The sequence below is a fragment of the Hibiscus syriacus genome, unplaced genomic scaffold (assembly GCF_006381635.1).
Source record: "Hibiscus syriacus cultivar Baekdansim isolate YM2019G1 unplaced genomic scaffold, ASM638163v2 tig00111881_pilon, whole genome shotgun sequence".
NCBI lineage: Eukaryota > Viridiplantae > Streptophyta > Magnoliopsida > Malvales > Malvaceae > Hibiscus > Hibiscus syriacus.
The window spans coordinates 177,055-199,615 of record NW_024063209.1 but is presented as its reverse complement, the minus strand read 5'-3'; the positions used below and the strand labels follow the sequence as shown (position 1 = coordinate 199,615).

At 33.0% G+C, this 22,561-nt stretch overlaps 1 pseudogene; it reads left to right on the top strand.

Moving 5' to 3' along the window:
* The first annotated feature begins 3,673 nt into the window (after positions 1–3,673).
* LOC120172877 lies at positions 3,674–9,989 on the top strand (annotated as a pseudogene).
* The last annotated feature ends 12,572 nt before the right edge of the window (positions 9,990–22,561 follow it).

Here is a 22,561-nt window from a genome sequence, read left to right as displayed (position 1 = left end):
ACTCACATTCTAATCCTTAAATTGTTCATTTTTCACATTGATATTTAAATATTTTTCAATTCACATTAGTACCCTCATTTTTTACTCGCATTAATGCTTAAACTGATCTACATCTATCACATTGGTACATTTTTCTATAACAATAAAGTAGAGTGATGTGATGCTATGAAACTACATTACATCATCATTCAAAAATTAAAAAAATATAATATTATAAGAAACGGTAAGAAATCATAGAAAATTATATATATATATATATATATATTAATTAAAAAATTATAATTTTATAAAAAGTATAAAAATTATAAAAATTAAAGCCTTTAAAAAATTATTAATGTGAGAAAAAAGATAAGCTCGGGTGCTCAACTGGATAAAAAAGTTAATATTAATGTGGAAAAAATAAATAAATTTGGGTACCAATTTAATTAAAATGGATACTAATGTAAAAAAAGGCCGAATATTGGGGGGGGGGGCTAAAATGTCTATTATCCCAAATAAGTTTGACAAGCGCCAATTTAAGAAGAAAGCTTGGTAATGGTAGGTGTGACACACACGAAGAAGACTGATGGATGCAAGTACCTAACGTGAGTAACCTTCGAGTTGGTTAGCTCAGTTGGTTAGATTGTCGTGCTAATAATAAAAAGATCTTCATGTAATTCTAAATATTAGTTGTTTGTATTAGTAGATGAGAATCTAATAATCTCCAACTGAATAACAGTGCGGAGTTGATTTGAGTGCAAGTCATACGCAACTGTTTCAGTCATCTAAACCTTCTTTATATACAAATGATGCTGCACTTGTATCTGATTTCGATAGTGGACAATAGGGTCGGACGCAAGATTTTATATTAAGGGAGATGAACATACAAGATTCTAAATGGTGAAAACAGATTTTTAATAGAAAATATAAAGAGATTATCTAAAACAAAGTTTTAAGGAGGGCGACTGTCCTTGCCCGTCCCCGCTTAGATTCATCCCTGATCCGCAGGTCGTGGTTGTTGTCTTGCTTGGTTTGGTTCCGGTGGGAGGAATTTTGGTCCTTTGGAACCCTGCAAATGCTGCTTTCGAGTTGATGTCTGAAATTGCAGACACTTGTGAGGAGGAATGGGCTTGCCAGGGTTTAATTTATGTAAAATTTGACATGTTTTTCCCTTTTTGGATTTTGTTTGTAGGTATAGCAGGTTGAGTTTGAAGTTAATGGCATAATGTACATTAAGAGAATCTATGGCATAATTTACAATGATGATAAACTGAAATTATTAGAGTAGAAATTAACCCTTTTTGCATATATATTCTAGCAGCAGTCATCTTTTTCTTCTTCCCCCCCCCCCCCTAAGCCTGCAAAAAGGATAATGGACAATTGAGTAGGCATCTTGGTAGCGATGGTGAAAAGAGTGACGGGAAGCAATAATGGTAGCCATGAATGATCGGTTGGTAGCATAAATCATGGTAGACTTGATTGTTTCTGTGGGCTTTTAGCCGTTTTGGGGTCATAAAGTTTGTTGTTTCAGCGGCTTGGTACAAATGCAGGAAACTCAAACCTTTTTTCCATCAGGGTTGTGTAAATGAAAGTTTCGTTAGTTGTTTTTAGGCTAGAAGAAGAACCTTTTCCATCAGGGATGTGTAAACGATCCCTTAGACTAGAAGAAGAAGAAGAAGAAAAATAAGAGGTTTTCCATCAAGGCTGAGTAAATGAAAGTCTCGTTAGTTTTTCTTAAGAAGAAGAAAGAAAAAAACGTGGCTTTTGTTTATTTTATCCGATAGTGGTCGAGGGACTAAAATCTAATTGACCTATAACACAAGGGATCAAAACTGTTTTTTTAACCAATGACCAAAACCAAACGAACCAAAAACATAAGGTACCAGTCTTTTAGTTTAACCTAAAATTTAAAATGAATAATAATAAAAGTTTAATTATAGATGGGGTTTTCCCCAATAATTATAAGAACAATTTAGTTAGTGGTGTGCATCGATGTGTCATATTAATAGTATATTTTTGTTTGTGATATGTGTCATAATTATAAAATCTAGACTTATCATATATATTTGTGTCAGTTCAAGTGTGAATTTTTATCTAAAAATTAGCTCGAGTCAAGCTTTCCTAAACCTAATCTGGGTCAATTGACGGGTTGAGTGAATCATACTTGAATCAAGTTCAAATCGACTGAAAACATGATCCGATCGATGCTCATCATAGAGATGACAATATGATGGATAAGAAAAAAAAAATTAATTGATTTGAACTCGATCTGACTATAACTATAAAATCTGATCTCGATCCAACATGAGTTTAAAATATTTTAGTTCATTTCGAATTTAACCCAAAAACTAAACCAAAATTTTATTTGATCTAATTTAACATGATTTTTATTTTTTCACATAATTTTTATTAAAATAAAAAATAAAATATTTAATTATTTAATTCAATAAATTAAATTTTAATTTGATATTATAAATTTTATACTATATATCAGTTTTTAGCTATATTTTTTCATTAAAATTGATTAATAATATATAAATTCATAAAAATATAATTTTATAATTATTTTAAGACGAGGTCAGACAAATTTATTTGAGTTGATTTGACTTAAAGTTTAAATTTTATAGAAATTAATTCTATCAGATTATATATCGCCCTCAAAAGCTCAATCAAACAATAACCTTTTGACTCATCACTAATCCACAGATTAATTTATTAAATAAATAAGGGTAAAGTTCACAAATAGTACTCCAACTATATAACACTATTTTATTGAGTCTCCTAACTATTAAAAGTTATAAAATAATCATCAATTATAGTACATTATTTTATTGAGTCCCTCAACTATTAAAAGTTACAAAGTGATCACCAAATGATTTATGAGTTAGATGTTAACTTACTAATTGAGATGTGTTAAAATATGATCTTAGAATCTCAAAAGACTATCATATTTCGATCAATATATTAACGTCTAACTTATATGAATTGAATATTTAAAAGAACATAACGGATTTGAAATGTAAGGAATAATCAACTTATCATAGTTTATAACTTTTAATAGTCGAAATATTTAATTTAGGGATTACTTTTAAAAGAACAAGTCAATATGCTATAGTTAGGGGATTACTTTAGCCAATAAATAATTATCGGTTTGTCACTGTACGGAAGCTAGAAAGTCATAAGAGAGCGAGAGAGAGAGAGAACAAAGGAGGCGAAAACTGAAGACTCATCTAGGGATGGCAATGGGTCGGGTCGGGTCGGGTTTTTGGGCCACCCGACCCGACCCGAGAAGAAAGGGTTCTCCACCCGTGACCCGACCCGACCCGACAAAATTAATGTTTCACCCGACCCGACCCGACCCGAATATATGACTTAGAAACCCGACCCGACCCGACCCGAAATAATAATAAAAAAAATTTAATTCAATGAAAACAGTGACTTAATTGAAAAAAATTATATATGGAGGGATATTATTGTAATTATCCCTAAATATAAGATAAAATTATATATTTTCGGGTCGGGTCGGGTCGGATTTTTTTACCCTAAACCCGACCCGACCCGACCCGAACAGTGCACTTAAAAAAACTCGACCGACCCGACCCGAACCCGAATTTTTTTTAAAAAAATCCGACCCGATCGGGTCGAGTCGGGTCGGAACCCGTCGGATTCAGGTTGAATTGCCATCCCTAGACTCATCATCTCTGAAATCCGAAGTCCAGAAAGGGAAAAAAAACTATCAACTTTCCACTTTATTTCTTAAGTCTCTTCTCGGTGTTCTTTTTCTTGAATTTAATTTCGAAGTGACAAAATGAATTTGAATCACTTACTTCTCGAAGAGCCCATCAGAATGGCTTCCATTCTCGAGCCATCAAAGCCTGTAAGTTACGCGTTTCTCCTTTCTGCAATTGTTATTTTAGAAATCTTGCTTATACTGTTGATCGATCTTCTGTTAGTTTTTGTGATGAGTAATATGAAGAGAAATCTAAAGAAAAAAAGTTTAGAAAAGCACGAGTATTATATGTGTAGCTTGTAATGAATTTATGTGGCCTAATTATGGGTTTTCTAAGGGGAAAAAATAAGATTGAAGCAAAATAGAACTTCGGTATAGATTGTGGGATACTTTCCTATATGGTTGTTTTCTTGTTTAATAAGAAAATTTGAAGAAATCCACAGAATTCTCCTGTGAATTAATTAAAGAAACTTGTTGGGGCTTGAATAACATAAACAGATTGATTATATATATATATATAGAATAACATGCCACGGTTAAGTTTTAGTAGGATTTATTTGTAGTTAATCAAAACTACTTCTTGGTTTGAATGTTGATTGCAGAGTTTCTTTCCTGCCATGACAAAGATTGTGGGGACACTTGGTCCGAAGTCGCGAACTGTTGAAATGATATCTGGTTGCCTTAAGGCTGGGATGTCTGGTATTCCACGTTTTTCTCCCTTATGTAATATTAATTTTAAGTGCTCATAGTCTGAAAATGCATTTTTTGGTTAATGTTTTTTCTTTGCTTAGGTAGTGGATGACAATTTTCATCAAATCTCAGTTCTTTCAGCTTAATTTTTGTTCATTTAAAGCCAGTTCAAGTTGCTTATGTATGTGTTTTGTTTACATACTTGACTAATAGATTAGAATTTCATATGCTTTTGAAATGATTGTGCTTTGTTTTCTACAGTGGCGAGGTTCGATTTTTCATGGGGTGATATTGAATTTCACCAAGAGACATTAGAAAATTTGAAGTCTGCTATTAAGAGTACTAAGAAGCTTTGTGCTGTAAGCCTTTTGTACTTTAGTTTGAAACTGACCCTTTATTATGCTTCTGTTATAATACTCCATTAAAGTCCTTTACTTGATATGAAATTATGAATTTTTTCCCTTGTAAATTTCATCACGAATACAAGTGTTACAAGTTTGGACCTTGGATTTCAGATTATGCTTGATACGGGGGGTCCAGAATTGCAAGTAGTTAATAAAACGGAGCACCCCATTTCCCTTGAGGCTGATACGAAAGTCATCCTAACCCCAGATCAAGATAAACAAGCTACTTCAAATCTGCTTCCGATAAATTTTCATGGGCTATCTAAGGCGAGCAACTTTTTTGTGAAATCTATAAATTTCGTGGACTACCTGAGTCTATTAACTGTCTCATTTTTGCATATTATGTTATTTTCTTCTTTTTTTTAATATCGGATTTTTGTTGGTTTTTGTTGAACTAAACCTTGTGTATTTTTTCCGCACTAGTGTTTTTATTATTAGGAATGGTTTCAGTTTGACATTCTTTTGAGAACTTTCTTTTGCTGCTAAATATTATAAACAAGAAAAATGGCCAGTTTTAAGGGTCAAAATTACAGGAACTAGTTTAAACAAATGAAGAATTCTTGTAAATATAAAATGGGTAACAAGCATATGGGTGAACTCTTTGTGTCTCATGGCATTCTTATGTTCTTTTAAACTCGGTATTTCTTGTTGGTACAGGTTGTCCGTTGATAGAAGGGGATTTTTTTTTATCGTACATGCTTCACGTACTAGTTAACTGAATTTCTTTATCCATAGCGGATGTGACCTTTTATTTTATGGATTAGTATACTGCAGGGGACTTTATCATCTCCCATACACTTTTCCTTGTCGTTTGGTTCTCTAGCTCCCCTCTCTTCCTCCAAGGTTTTATCATGAGAAGGAAGAAGGTAGTATGGTAACTTTTTTATTCTAGTTTCAATAGTTGAACCTGTTCTATTTGGTATTTGCAGGCAGTTAAGAAGGGAGATACTATATTTATTGGCCAATACTTGTTTACCGGAAATGAAACTACTTCAGTGTGGTTAGAGGTAAGGGGAAGTTGTATGGATGAGCTCATTCTGACTAGACAGAATAGTGGTTTACATCTTGTATTGGGCATTTCTTATGGACTTATGGTTATTGACACTTCATAAGAGCAGGGAAAATATTCTCTCTTGCTAATGAAAAATATATTTCCTAGAGGATGAGAAATTAAAAAGGTGAGGAAATTTAAGGGCTATTAATGTGATTTGTGTCTTGGTCCAGGTCGATGAGTTGAATGGTGAAGATGTGGTTTGCCTAATCAAGAATTCTGCTACCTTGCCTGGGAGTTTGTATACCTTGCATGTCTCTCAAATTCATATTGATATGCCTACTTTAACTGATAAGGATAAGGAGGTAATTTTCCTATTTCCCCGCCAAGAAGAACCTACAATAGGATGATATGTTTATTACATTGGATTCCAGATCTTGTACTATCCATGTTGATGATAGGCCTTGTTAATTATTAATAGATGCTATATTGCAGTTCACTAAAGATACAACATGGTTTAGATAGAATATGAACATTTTTGTCTCCAGCAGATTGTTTTGATCTAACTACACAATAGAAAGAAGAATGGCATGATATTTCTGCTTTGAAGGTACACTTTGTGATTTTGTTAGCCTGGTTTTTTTAATATCAGGTTATTAGCACCTGGGGCGTTCGAAACAATATTGACTTCCTTTCTTTGTCTTATACTCGACATGCAGAAGATGTTCGTCATGTAAGAACTTTCCTGCTTGGAGCTCATATTGTTTAATTTTTTTCAGTTTCTCACTATGCATCTTCATCATTATGATTTCTTTGAAGTTCTTCCCTGTTTCATAATATTGTGTCCTGCAGTATTGATTTCTTTCCATTTTACTTTCAACATTTCTGTGCATAGGCTCGTTCTTTTCTTTCTAAACTGGGTGAGCTCAACCAGACTCAAATTTTTGCAAAGATTGAAAATATAGAGGTCAGATTATAAAAAGAGAATTTTTAACACTTCTATTTTGCATTTTAGACGTAATTTGGTTTTGAATAAGAACCTTGTCTTTTATCAACTACTTGTAGGGGTTAAATCATTTTGATGAGATCTTACAAGAAGCAGATGGAATCATCCTGTCTCGGGGAAATCTGGGGATAGATCTCCCACCTGAGAAGGTTAGATTTTTTTTTAATCTTAGAAGTATTTATCAGAATGGGGCCATTGCTTCTATATGCATTATTTCCTTGCAAACTACCTTATAAAATGTTAAGGAGCATAGTATAGAAAAGTGCTGACAGGAAAACAATGGATATTTGCATCCTCAATAGTTAAATGGCCTGATGGTTTTGTTGATAGCTAGGAAATATCAACCAGCATATTGTATCTGTTCAGTGTTATACTTGATTGAAAGCAGATATTCACTCATCATCAAATATCAACTAGTAAATTGTAGGAAAAATGGTGCACCCCTACATATGAAGTGGATTCTTCATAAGACTGCTCTCCGAGTTGTGGAGTCATTCTTCATAAGAATGGATATTTATTCCTTTAATTTATGGGACCATATAAGCACCTCCAACTTGTTTCCTTGGTTGTTTTTCCATTTGGAATTTACAGGTGTTTCTATTTCAAAAAGCTGCTGTTTACAAGTGCAACATGGCTGGAAAGCCAGCAGTGGTAACTCGTGTCGTGGACAGTATGACAGACAACCTAAGGCCTACGCGTGCTGAAGCAACTGATGTTGCCAATGCTGTGTTGGATGGTCTATTTTTTTTTCATTTATACAACGCTTTTTTTCCTCTGTATTCCTGTAACCTTTGTGTCAACTGTCAAGTTCGATGGAATCTCTTAATTATTTTGTCAATATTTCTTAATCTCCTGGAGTCCTGTTTAATAAATGACTTCCAATATGCATTCAGTTTATTGGAATCTTATTTTGTCTACCTTTGGTTCAGGGACTGATGCAATAATTTTAGGGGCTGAAACCTTACGCGGACTATACCCTGTTGAGACTGTCTCGACGGTTGGAAAAATTTGTGCAGAGGTGAGTTCCGGTTACAATTGATCTGGATGTTTGTTTGTTTCTACTATCCTAAGACATCTCTGTTATATATGAATGTTCAATCTATTTACCAATATCAGTTTACTGGTTTCTCTTCAATATATTCAAGGGTTAAGAGGGTTTGAATTTACAATCCTATCAGCTTAAGGCTGATCATTGTACTGAACATAGCCTCTCTTTGTGCTCAAGCTAATAAACAAAAGGAAGTGAGGAAAACAATCAATGCTTTATTTCAACTTGTCAGTTTTGAGTTATAATTTCTAATTCTTGTTATATAGTTTAAGCATTACAAAGAAAAATTATTACTTACTGTAATTTTTAGTACATTATTCTAAATGTTGCCAACCTGGCGCACTTTCAATTAATTGAATTCTACAGGCGGAAAAAGTTTTCAATCAAGATACTTCAAGAAAACTGTTAAATATGTTGGAGAGCCAATGACTCATCTGGAATCCATTGCTTCTTCTGCGGTATTCATCTTCGATGCTTCCTCCGAATCATTTCTCTTTCTGTCTTTCCATACGGTACAGTTAAAACAAGGCATTATATCAAGAATAGAATAGTTACCTCATGGACAGGTAGATTCATCAAAGGATCCTCTATCCTATCTTTTTCCATCCGATTCATTTATTTTCGTTATAGGATAAGATGGTTAGAAATCCAACCAAATACAAATTTGGATGGTGCAAATTCCTCGCACCTTCTATGGGGTTTCGTATGATTCGGATATGGTATCTTAGGATCAATCTATTTGGAATAGGTTTACATAGTCATGGTATGCCTTGTAATTTCTGACTGACGTGTTCTGAAGTCAGATTTCCGTAGTTCCTCTTATGTACAAGTGAATTTAATGTACCACAGGTACGCGCAGCTATCAAGGTCAAAGCCTCTGCAATTATTTGCTTCACTTCATCCGGAAGAGCTGCAAGGTTACATTTATTATTTGTTTCCACTTCTATGTATGTATGTGAGAAAGTCTCTATTATCAGTATCTACAGTTTGCGTTCTTATAATTTATGCAAATACTTATAACTGGGGGATTCTACATGTTTTGCATATCAATCTTCCTGCATGGTGTGTGAACATGATGCTTGTTCTTCTTTCTTAGCTGATAAATTGATTGCTAGTTGTAACTGCAAATGTTTTTGTACTAGTGCAGGCTGATTGCGAAGTACAGGCCAACAATGCCTGTGATATCTGTTGTCATCCCTCGTCTAAAGACAAATCAACTACGCTGGACTTTCACTGGTGCTTTTGAGGTATGCTACTGGTGATATTTCCACATTGCCTACGGAAACGAGTCGGTTTCACAGATGTGGGAAACTTGGATTACATTTGGAATGGATGTTTTTATTTTTTAACTTCATTTCACAGGAGTTGAGTTTCTTCCTTGTCTCAACTTATTACCAAGCTGCTTTGTCAAATGCTTTTATGATAAACAGTTTAAATGACGCAACACTCGTCAAGATATTTTTAAAATTGTATTCCACTTATTGACATTTCATGCGATGGGTGTTAAAGATAGAAAAAGAAGGATCAATCAGAATAATCTTCATTCTAGTATTGCTGGTTATTCAGTTAATTCACTCTTTCTCTCCTTTGAACTGTTGTAGGCAAGGCAATCCCTCATTGTCAGAGGCCTTTTCCCCATGCTGGCTGACCCTCGACATCCGGTAAGGTTTATTTATTCTTGTTAGCGATGTTCCTCATTCGAAGAGCTAAATGTAATTGCTGCTGTATTCAAACCACTACTTTTCAATATTTGGATTGACATTGTCCTTAAAGAAAAGCCAGATTTCTTTGGGACCATAGCATAATATCATATGTTTCTCATAAAGCAGGTACTTTAACGCTTTTGTTTTACTGTACTTGCGCTTTGCAGGCAGAGTCAAAAAGCAGCACAAATGAATCGGTTTTAAAGGTTGCTTTAGACCATGGAAAGACCTCAGGTATTATAAAGCCACATGACCGAGTCGTCATTTGCCAGAAGCTTGGTGATGCATCAGTGGTAAAGATCATTGAACTTGAAGATTAGAAATAAACCCTGCACGCTAGTATGTACTATGTATAACATAAAAACCCCCCGAATGGCTTCGGGAACACATCGTATATGAGTTCGCCATGATGAAACGAACTGAGCTTTTATAAATATACTGTCAAAACTATGTTTTTTATGAATATATTAGGGAGTTTTGCGTCTCAGAAGAAAAACAGATTGGAAGACTTAGGTTGCAAAATCGAGAATAATTTGAAGCTCCAAATAACGCAACTTAATTAGTGAAATGGCCATTGACATGGTTGCCAGTTAGGCTGACCTTGTGGCTTCATAATCACGCAACAACATAACGATGAGAGGACTTCAAACAGCAACACAAGAACAACGAGATCACTCCTACAATGAACTGGGAGAACGGTCATTCTGAAATTGGACATTAGGACGACGGCTAAGAAGGGTAGAGCACAGAACCATCCGGTGTTTGAACGCACGGCAACAGCCAGGACTTAGGGCTCTAAACGTTCGAGTATTCTTGCGTTTGACTCGAAGAGTTTAAAGTCGAGTCTGATTTAACTTAAAGAGCTTAAAAGTGTCAACCTTAATTCGAACTTGAATTTTAAAATTGAAGTTTGACCCTTGTTCTAAAAAAAATTGAACTCGAAATATTTTTAGACTTAGTTCGATTGAAGTTTGAACTCAAACTTGAACATGAACTTTATAATATAAAAATTTTATATTATTGTTTTATTAAGTTATTTAATTTTTTTTAGTTGTTCAATAGCTTTTTAAGTTGAATATCAAATAATATTTTTCGGTTTATTAAGAATTCGAGTTGTATTGTTTTATTTACAATGCTAATGAGAATCTAACTCAACATCATTGTCTATGCAATGATCTTTGAATGTCTCACATCACCCATATTTGTACCCAGAGATATGAAGAAGACCTCTCTATTCATTCGTTCAATTATTGTTTATCATGTTCATTTAATATATTTATCAAAATATATATTTACAAATACCAACTAAACATTTTATTTTTAATTTTTTAGACGTACATTAGTCAAATATAAATACTAAAAATTGTATTTTAAATAAATATAACTGTTTTAAAGTTTTTTTTTTATCTAAAATTCACATTTCAGACAGATAAATAATTTGAGTTTCATAATTATATATGTAAATCAAATAGTAATCATGATTCATGTGTCAACTGCTTGAAAATGAACTCATTATGACATTGATTAATGATTATATAAAAATATGTGTCAAAACCTATCAATTTGCTTCAAACAACGCACTTCCAACACTTCATAACTCCCCAGGCGCACGCAACGTAGGTTGCACTCAATTGGGTGTCAATGGGGCGTGGTAGCAATACATGTTAGATGACACGTGGTATTACCAAAATCTAATTTCTCCATTATATAATAGTTTCAATGACACCTGCTATGTGCGTTTAATTATTATTATAATAAATTCATTGAATAATTTTATTAAACTATATAATATAATTATTAAGTTTGATATATATATTAAGTGGCCTTAGTAGTTAAAAAGATATATTATTCTTTCTTAAGATTTTGAGTTTAAGTGATTACGTCTGCAGGTGTATGTACGTTATCAATGATTAAAAAAGATTCTGAACATATGTTATACCTGTAATTACTCTAGACTATAAAAAAAGGATTAATTACACGATTAATCACTCATGTTTATGTTGTGTCCATTTTTTCTCACTTATTTAAAAAAAAAATATGACCACTCTCTTTTTTATTGAATTAAGATTTGGTCACCACGAGTTAATTGTTATTAACAGTTAACTTATTAGGTGATGTGATAGTTAAATATTTTAGTATAATCACACATTTGGTCTCTGTTATATATTTTATATATTTATATATTTCTAAATTAAAATTAAAAAAATATTTTTTAATTAAATTAATAATAAAATATATTTAATAAGTTAATATTAAAAAATTCTTAAAATTAATATATATAAAATATTATGAATTTAAGTGAAATATTTATACATTAAGATATTATATATATATATATATCACGTTGTCTATTTTAAACTAAATATTACTTGATTCAATGATTGAGTATATGTTTGAATTTTCAAGAGACCTAGGTTTGAATCCCTTCATCCTCAATTTGTTTTGCTTTGTTTTCTTTCAATAAGATGGTAACACGTGGCATTAGTGACAGATGATATCATTCAATTGAAGGATTAAATTTATTTTAATTTATTAAAAATATGATTAAATTGAGAGAATATGTAAATAAATAGATCAAATGTGTGATTATACCAAAATATTTAATTGCCACATCACCTAATCTATTAACTATTAACTGTAGTTAGCCCATGGTAACCAATGTCATAACGATCTTTTGCGGGACGATAACCGGGTTTTGAAAAAGTTTGTAAAGAATGGGAGTCGTCACTAATCATTTTTAAAGTGAGATTGAGCCACATAAAATCAGTTGATTTTAAATAAAATATTTATTTTATAAAAAATACTCAGTTTTGGTCTGTAAAATCATAAAATGAGTTCGAGAGTCGATTACGTGGGAGAATGATTAGCACTTCACAACGCCCAAAATTGATACCTAACTGATTACCCATGGTTCTAAAATTGAAAATTGCGAGTTTGAGATTTTATTTAATTTTTGACCCATTATGTATGCAGATTTGAAAAATGTATTTATGTAATTAGGAATAAATAATAACTACCTCCGGGCACGAGCGGAGGTTTACCATTTACCCCGTTACATAAATATTGCCTTAATTTTGAATCCTGCAAGAATTTGAAAATGATGTCGATTTATTTTAAGAGATAATAATGGTCACCCTCGAGCACAAGCAGATGATACAATATTAAAACCCTAATAAATGAACATTGTCTTTATTTTCTAAAAACAAATTATACAATCAAACAACCAAAATTTGAACCTAATTATGCTAATGAATAATTAAGGCTTCATCTAACTAAAGTGTCAAATTATGAATTTAAAAGACCTAATAAGACCAATCCTAAAATTGAGGCTCTAATATTAAACCTTAAGATTTCAATATCCTCCTGGCTAAGCTACTTATAAAAAGGACTAAACCTAAAATTAAAGCTTCATCTAAGCCGAGAATAAATTATTGAATTAAAGAACTTAAATCTAAATTGAGGGGCTCTAAGTATCAATCTTAAATAAATTTTAATATTTTAATAGAACAAAATAAATCCCAAGCAAAAGTGGAGACTATTTTAAAAATTCACCTAGTTCTAAGTGATAACCGAAGTACAAGTTTTAAGGTAACTAATAATAATTCAAAAAAAGAAAAAAAAAATAAGTCGATTAATATAATTCTAAGAAACTAATTACACATAGGGATTAAAAACAAATAAAACAAGGAAGGAACCATGAATCACGCACGTTAGAAGGTTTCTGCTTCTTCAAAAACTCCGGGCCTATTGGGCTTTTAGTGTGCTTAGGCCTCATTGAGATTGCTTCAGGCTTGTATCATTTGTAAATTGGGCCTGTATTAAAAACATTAACTAACAGTTAATTTTTATTTAATATTCATGCTGTTAAAACTAATTAGATTTATTTAAAAAAATAGAATTAAGTAAAAAAGAGCGTTTACAACCAAAATCTTAATTAAGTAAAAGCGAAAGTGATCGTATATTATATTTTTTGAAATGATGAGGAAAAATAACAAAATACAAATATAAGTGGTCAATGATTAAGAAGATTATGAACACATATTATACCTATAATGACCGTAGACTATTGAAAAACAAGGATTAATTATATGATTTATCACTTATGTTTGTGTTTGTCTATTTTTCTTACCGATTTCAAAATACATAATTTATGTCCACTTTCTTTTTTATTTAATTAAAATGTGGTCACCACGAGTTAAGTGTCTTTAACAGTTAATAGATTAGATAGCTTGTCAGTTAAATATTTTTGTATAATCACACATCTGTTATATACTTTGTATATTTATATATTTCAAATTAAAATTAAAAAAACATTTTAAAATTAAATTAATAAAATATATTAATAGTTAATAGAAAAAATATTTCTTAAATTTAATATATATAAAATATTATGAATTTAAATTAAATATTTATACATTAACATACAAAATATATACATATCGTTGTCTATTTTAGACCAAATATTGATCTTGACTTAATGATTGGGTACATGCTTGGTTCCTAAAAAGACCCAAGTTTGAAGCCTTTAGCTTCAATTTGTTTTGCTTTGTTTTCTTTTTTTTCAACAAGATGGTGACATGTGACACCATTGACATATGACATCATTCAATTGGAGGATTAAATTTATTTTAAATTATTAAAAGTTGGATTAAATTGAGAGGATATGTAAATAACATAGATCAAATGTGTGATTATATAAAAATATTTAATTGTCACATCACTTAATTTGTTAACTGTTAACGGCAGTTAACATGTGGCGACTAACATATTAATTAAGTAAAAATGAAAGTGACTATACGTTATTTTTTGAAACGATAAAGAAAAATAGACAAAATACAAACATAAATAATCAATCGTACAATTAACTCAAAAAACAATTAAAACTTAATACTATATAAGCAATTAAAATGTTATTGGAAAGTCATGGCGCCTGGAGCAACTTCTGGTGTGCCAAGAGCACCAGCTGGGGTGCCTGGATCCGCGGCGGCGATATCAAGAGTTGTTTCCAATAATACTTCACAACGGGAAAAATGGATTCTGTTCATAGACAATCTCAGTAAACGCGTCACTAGATCGGTTTTAAAGGAGTTGTTTAGCCATCGAGAGTTGTTCATAGACTGCTATTTATTTTAAAATAAAAAGATCTAATAATAAAATTCATTAGTTAACAAACTGTTGATGTTATAAATTAGATTTTTTTACCCTTAAACAAAATATTGGTGGCTAAAATACTATAAAATAAAAAATAAATATCAAAGTGATTGTTTAATTAAATATTATATATATTTTAATCTTAAAAATAAGACGTTAAATATCAATATACTCTAAAAAATAAGAATTAAAATGACAATTATAATAAATGTTGAAGGTTAATTTTGATATTATACCTATTCATAATAATGTATTTGTATGCAATTAAATTATTTTAATTTATTTACGTTAATGCAAAATTTATTACATGTTTATCTATATTATTTTGGTATTATAATACGTTTTCCACAAATTTTGATAAGGAAAGAGCGAAAAGCTGTTCATATTTAAATTTAGGGTAAATTATGTCGTTAGTCCCTTTTTTTTTGTTTGACTATTTTGCTCATCGATTATTTAATTAAGTGTTCTTGGTTTCTTACCTTATCAATCTATGTTCCTCAATCATTAACTTTTGTTAACCCATTAACTGCTTGATTACGTGGTAACTAAAATTTGTTTAAAAAAATTGACGTGCACCCATTATACCGTTGCAAATCCAGAATCCATTCCTTTCTCCTGGTTGAATAACCCCTGATCATACATTACGTCACCTCTTCCGGCACCAGTAGAAGCCATACCGAGAGCAACTTTTCGCTAATATCTCTCTATCACTCGTAATCTACTTTTTTTTAAACTATGGCAGCATCTTTGGCCTCCACCCTTCTCTCTCTCTCTCTCTCTCTCTACGACGCTCTTCACGTATTTTCCCTCTGCAACTGCTCCTCCCTTTCTATCTTTAACTCCTTTGGCATATCCCTTTCGCTTTCTCGTTCTCTTTCCCTCACTGGCTCATAATCCATTCTTGAATCAGTATCCATAGCGCTTATGTCAGACGACATTGGAACAGCAGTTGATGGTGCCACAGTCCCAGTTCTCTCGGAACGAGCTTTAGCTCGCAACTCCTGCTCCTTAGTCCTTCCTTTCCTTCTCATTCATCATCATTTCTTTCTGCACCTTCGATCTCATTGCCACAACTTCTCTAGCCTTCTGCTCTGCAACGTACAAAGCCTTCTGCGAATAAACAATCTTCTTCGCATTCTCATTCTGCTTCACAATGGCATCATAAGCCAAGTTCCCATGAGCATGAACAGTCACGGGAAGAATCTTCGATCCAGGTTTCGCCCCTTTCTCCCTTCCCATATCAAGAGGGTATTGAGCAATATGAATCTCAGGGAAAGCACCTCCATCTCTGAAGTCTTCATCTTTTCTAGGAACAAATCTGGCACGCTTCAAGTAAGGCGGTACGGGCTTCGCCTTTTATGGCCATGGATTTCTCTTCCTCCGACATATTGCTAAACCGCTGTTTAAACCACGGATCGTTCGCGTGTTCATAATATGTCGACAATAGTACTAAATTGCGGCCGCAACGTAATGCCCGCATCGTAACGTTTTTTAAGGCTACCGCGATGTAATATCGGCACAATGCGATAAGGGAACCACATGACAATTGTCGCGGTCAAAACCGTTACGTAGCACCGCAACAAACTTTAAATTATCTGAAATATAAAATTATATAGATGAATTGTTATAATTTAATTCTTAAAACTGAATTATAAATATATATCATTAATAATATCGTAATAGTTATTTTAAAATTAGTTACTTAAATTTGAATTAATTAAATTATTTATTAATGTTATTTTAAAATTAAAATTAAAATTTTCTCATATATAAAATTGACGTGATTAATTTTAAATTTAATTTTTATATTAACATTAAGTATCATAATTATATGTTTATTTATTACATTATACTAATACGTTATAAAACTTTTAAATTTAAATTGTGATATATTGTTTAGATATTTATTATGCTATTTTTTATGTAGAATATTTTCTAAATCTACAATTTATGTACGGAGACAATTCCATAAGTAAAGTGATTCGTGAAATTATGAATGGATTTAGAAATGTCATACAGATGATAGAACCCAACTTGAATGATCAAATTCTTGCAATGAACCAGATATGTATTTCATATACTTAAATTGTTTGAAAAAAATCATAAATTATCATGTTTAAACTACTAATTCATTTATTTTTTAGTTGTTGTTATATCAAGACAAAATGGATTCTTTTGGAACACCATTAGTTCAAGCTGCAATTTTGAAGACTAACTCTGGTAAACAAAAAGAATTTATCCTCTATAGTTTTGTAGATAATAAAGATATTTATATAAATACTTTATGAACTATATCTTAATATTTATGTTTTTTGTAGCTGAATGGTGGATTAATTATGGAAATTGTGCACAACAACTTCAACGCATCACTGTCAAAGTTTTGAGTCAAACAACTTCATCTTCAAATTGTGAGTGTAATTGGAGTACTTTTAGTTTGATTCATACAAAGAAGAAAAATAGACTCAAGCATAAAAAACTTCAAAAATTAGTTTATGTCCATTATAACATGAGGTTGAAGCTGAGACACATGCAAAGAAAAAGTGCACAAGAATTAGAAATGTGTTTTTGTAACACCCCAACCCGTATCTGACCTAGATACGAGTCCGAGATGTCACATTGACATTTCAAAACCTTTATTCTTCCAAAATAACAGAACATTTGAACTTATATTAAGAAAATACGATCATATATTGTTGAATTGTGTTTATTATAAAATTTTGAGGTAAAAACGTATTTATGAACAGTAAAATATGTTATGAACAGTATCGTGAACAATAATGAATAATACCTGAATGTTAAAATTTTTCATAGTGCAAACAGGGAACCGATTCCCCTGCTACAGGAAATCGATACATTGCAAAGCTCAATCATATGAATTTACAAAACCGATTAAAACATATCGGATTCAAATCTTTGCTTACATGCCAACCATTATGAGTATTATAAAATGCATACTATTAACTTCTTTTTTGATCTGATCTTCGGAAAGGAGAAACTGACCTGTAACACCCCAACCCATATTCGACCCGAATACGAGTCCGAGATGTCACATTGACTTTTCAAAACATTTACTTGTATAAAATAGTGAGTAATTTAAAACTTTTATAACATATAAAACTTATTCAAAATGTTTACAAAACTATTTAGAGCTTATATAATATATTCTTTTGAATACATGTCAACTAGAACTTTATATATATAAAATACATATTATTCATCTCTCTTCTGATCTGACCTTTAATAAGGAGAAATGACATGTCTTGTTCCACATTGCTCTTTACTCTTCTTGAAACCTACGTGTAAATCACTTACACGCTAAGTCTATGACTTAGTGAGTCAATAAACATATAATGTAAACTATAACTTGTAATCATGCATGAACAATTACTGTTATCACATCATACCCAAATATATATCCATTCATATATCAAATCCACACATGCATATAATTATCTTCTAATATATCATTATCATATTATTACCATTCATATTTCTATTCTCTTGTTTATATGATCTATTATGTTCATATCATATACAATAATCATTAACACACATATATCATATCATATAATTCATGTCACAAAAGACATATATATATCACCTACATTGTATTCAATGTTATCTCTTATTAGCCCATGAACACCTGTGAGAACTATAGATATGTGAGTTTATTGAGGTTGTGCACTATGCTGTCACCACAGCTCGTAAGGGGTCCCACTAGAGGCTATGAAATTTTGTCCCAAATGACCACTATGAAATATCCCGAAGGATCATTGTATATCCCGAAGGACCGCGTAGACCCTCGACTCTTGGCATGCCAACTATACTTATAGCTCTCGTATCATATAACATGAGCATTTTCACTTTATCATTTCACATGTACACTTTCATATCACATGTCATATAAGCTCATAGCTTCTTTTCATATTCTCATAGGATCACATAGCTCATATCTTATACTTTGTTTTCTCATGTTCACATATATCATGTCATATGACTCATCTCTTTCTCATGCAGTCATATAGTTCAGTTTCACATATGTTCATATATATTGTAACAACCTATAAAATTTGAAGAAAAAAATGAAATTAAGCAATTTGGTAAAAATTGGGGACTAAATTAAAAGTTCTCAAAACTTGTAGCATGTTTTAAAGTTTAAGGAAATTCAGGGACTAAACCCTAAATTTACCTAAAAAAGTGTTGACAGACACTCTAATAAATGGGAATCAGATACGCGGGGAGTTATCATAAGAGGAAAAAAAATTCTAAGCTTTTCTTCACTCCCGCACTCTAACTTCCAACCACTATTCCGACGCCATCTGACCTTCGATCATCGTTTTAAAACCACCATCGTGTTCATCATTGAGCGAGAAACAAACCCCTTAAAATAATTAAAGTGAAACACTACCAAACAACGTGAATTTCAAGTCAAAGCCTCGTTTAGCTCCATCGCCGAGAAAATCTTAAATTCATCGTCGATCGTTGCTCCGTTTTCGAAACCTCCCGCACCATCGTGTTCCTTGTGCCGTTTCTAGTCCACCTGTGTTATCCTTGGTCTCCGTCGGTAGCGGCGCGTGAGGAGGTGAAGCGGTCAAAGTTTCCGATTTGTTGAAATCGAGCTCTCTACCGTTCAAAATTATGAACCGAGCTTTGTAAGTGCCTCAAAATCATTTAAAATAATTTTTAGGAATTTTTCTGTAATTTTTCGACGTCGGAAAGTGGCCCACGCGCCCCACGCGCCACCACTGCATGTGGGGAATGTTAAAATGATCGGTTTTTAAACTGTTTGAACGGTTTGACCGGTTTTGACCCGTCCCGACCATTGACCCGACCCGTTGACTGGGTGCTATTTTTGTAATTATTTCTAAAAGGGTGTTATTTTCATAATTATTTTTAAAAGGGTGCTATTTTCGTAAAATGGTTGATCATCTATTGACCTCTTTTGACCAGAACTTTGACCGGCTATTAAACGACCGTTAATTTTTCCCGAGTATACATATCTTGACATTTTTCGACGTCCCGAATCCGTTTCACCAAATTCGAACTCGAAAGTCTCCAAATCGTCAGTCAAACCCGTTGACTTTGAATTTGACCAAGAATTTAAATATCCGGAAGGTCATACTTTATGTTTTTCGACGTTCTGAATCTGATTTCAAAGTCCGTTTTGCCAAATTATGACCCGAAATTCTCAAATAGAGCTTATGAACCCAAAAGGCTTAGTATTTTAGCATTTTTGATTATTTATTTGAGATTTGGTTAAGGAATTGATTGAGTAAAATATTTTATGAAGGTACTCGTGATTCACCTGAAAGGGGATCAGTTAGGTCCGGTGTTGTCCGTTCGTCAGATCAGCCCGAACCACGTACTACAAGAATTACCCGTAGGTTTTCATATATTATTTAAATAAGATTTAGATTATTTATATTAGGGTTCCAATATGAATTTTTCTAATTCGTAGGATCTAGCGTTACAACAGAGCGTGATCGACAGATCCAGTAATAGGCTTCCCTATCTGATTTCTCAGACTGTTACAGGTGTGTTTCCTGACGGTGTTATCTTACTGTTTTAAACTATCATATGAATAGTTTATCTGATTTTTGACAGGATTTTAATATGATACTTGACCTGAATTTTTATATGATACATGACATGGATTATGATCTGCTTCTTGACCTGAATTATGTTTTAAATTATATATATATATATATATATATATATATATATATATATATATATATATATATATATCCATTATGAGCGGAACATGATTTATTTGGGGGGATAATATTGGAGGAATTATACCTAGAGGCTCCTCTGTTGTGTGCTCAGGGCCTTACTTACCGCCTCCTCGGCTGTGTGCTCAGGGCCTTACTGGACTTGACGGATGGGGGTAGTGTTCATATTTTAAAACATGTTTGATAACTGGTGTTACTGGAATATTTTATTCGTATGTTTTTATACACTGTTTGGAGCACACTGGACTTTTTAGCTCATTCTATAGTTTTTACCCTTTTTCAGATAATAACAGACCGTAAGCTAGCAGATTTGGCATAAGGGGAAATCAATTACTTATTTTGTACGAACATATATCTTTATATGTTTTCAGTTGTATCTGGTGACATCTATTTGTTATCGTTTTGGATATATCTGTATTATTAATATTTTGTTATGTATTATATCTAATGTATTATAAGTTGTTTTAAATATAAAAAAAACTCTGAATAGGATATGTGACCACTTAGGTTTTGGTCTAACTTATAGACCGGGTCTGGGGGGTTACATTTGGTGGTATCAGAGCCTTTGGTTTTAAATACTCGGACTGTATATGAGTCCTAAACTTTGAATTTTTAAGAAATTTGGAAAAAAAATGTCACCTTATTTTATGAATTGAAGTTCTCTCGAGATCCCTGATGCTAATCTGACATATGTTTCAAACTCTTTCTGTAGAGCCTTATAGATCCAACGATGAGTGCTGCTAGAGGTCATAGGACAGGACGTGGTCGTGGTCGAGGGTGAGTCGCTCGACCTTCTGTTATGATCGACGATCCGATGTCTCCACGTGTTCCTCGTGTTCCGTAAGTAGATCTAACCCTTTCTCATGATGACCAATTTACTCCTATGAGAGATCCTCCCATCACTGGAGATGAGGATACTGACATGAACGAAGATGCCATTAATAGAGCTATATTCTGCATGTTTCAGAGAGTTGCCAGAGCCCCTAGTAATATGACTGCGGTTGAGATTTCAAATTCTCTGGTTGCCGTTGGTGTTGTTCCATTCGAGGGTAATACTGGTGGACCTCCGACAGACACTGAGTATTGGTTGGATGACACAGAGAGGATTATGGATGAGATGGACCTCAGACCTGAAAAAAAGTTGAAGGGGGCCCTAACTATGTTGAAGAAAGAGAGCTTCAATTGGTGATAATCAATTTCTGGTAGTATTATGAGAAACCAGGTAACATGGGATCTTTTCAAGACGCGCTTCCGGAGTTGCTACATCGGAGAGAGATACATGCAGGAGCGACGTCAGGAGTTTCAGAATCTGGAGCAGGGTAGCATGTCTGTTATGGATTACGAGGTTGAGTTCATCCGATTGAGCCGCTATGCTCCTGGACTTGGGGACACTGAGATATATCGATGCTTGAGGTTCGAGAATGGACTCAGGTATGAGATCAAGAGTCGAGTCGCTACCCACCGAGAGAGGAATTTTGATGCATTGGTTGAGATAGCCAAGACTGTTGAGGAAATAGAGTGACTGGGTATGGAGCACAAGAGAGATAATGATCGAGCTCAAACCCGATTCAGGAGGCCTTCTGGTTCTGTAGATTCTTCTACACACCCCAGAAAGAGAGACAGGGGTGAATCCTTTCAGAGAGGTGGTGCGAGTGTCAGGACTGTGTCATCTAATTCTTTAACTGTACATTCTTCTAGACATGGTGGATCTTCTGGGTTGCAACCTTTGAAGACATGTGATTACTGTGAAAAACAACATCTTGGAGAATGCAGGATGAAATTGGGCATATGTTATAAATGTGGTTCTGGTGACCATTTTTTGAAAGACTGTCCAGAGTGAAATCGATCATTTCAGACGCCAGCTCGTACTCCAGCTAGTTCTCATAATACAGTCCAGACTCCAGCACGGGGTCGTACTCAGGGGAGAGCACCTGGATCGCCTAGTAGAGGCTGAGCATATCATAGTAGGGGTCCAGTCAGATATGAGGCCAGACAGCCTACACTGGTTTACACTGCCAGACTTCGACAGGATCGCAATGGGCCTAATGTGACTGCAAGTACTATTACTATTCATTTAGTTCCCTACTTTGCATTGTTTGATAGTGGTTCTACCAATTCCTATGT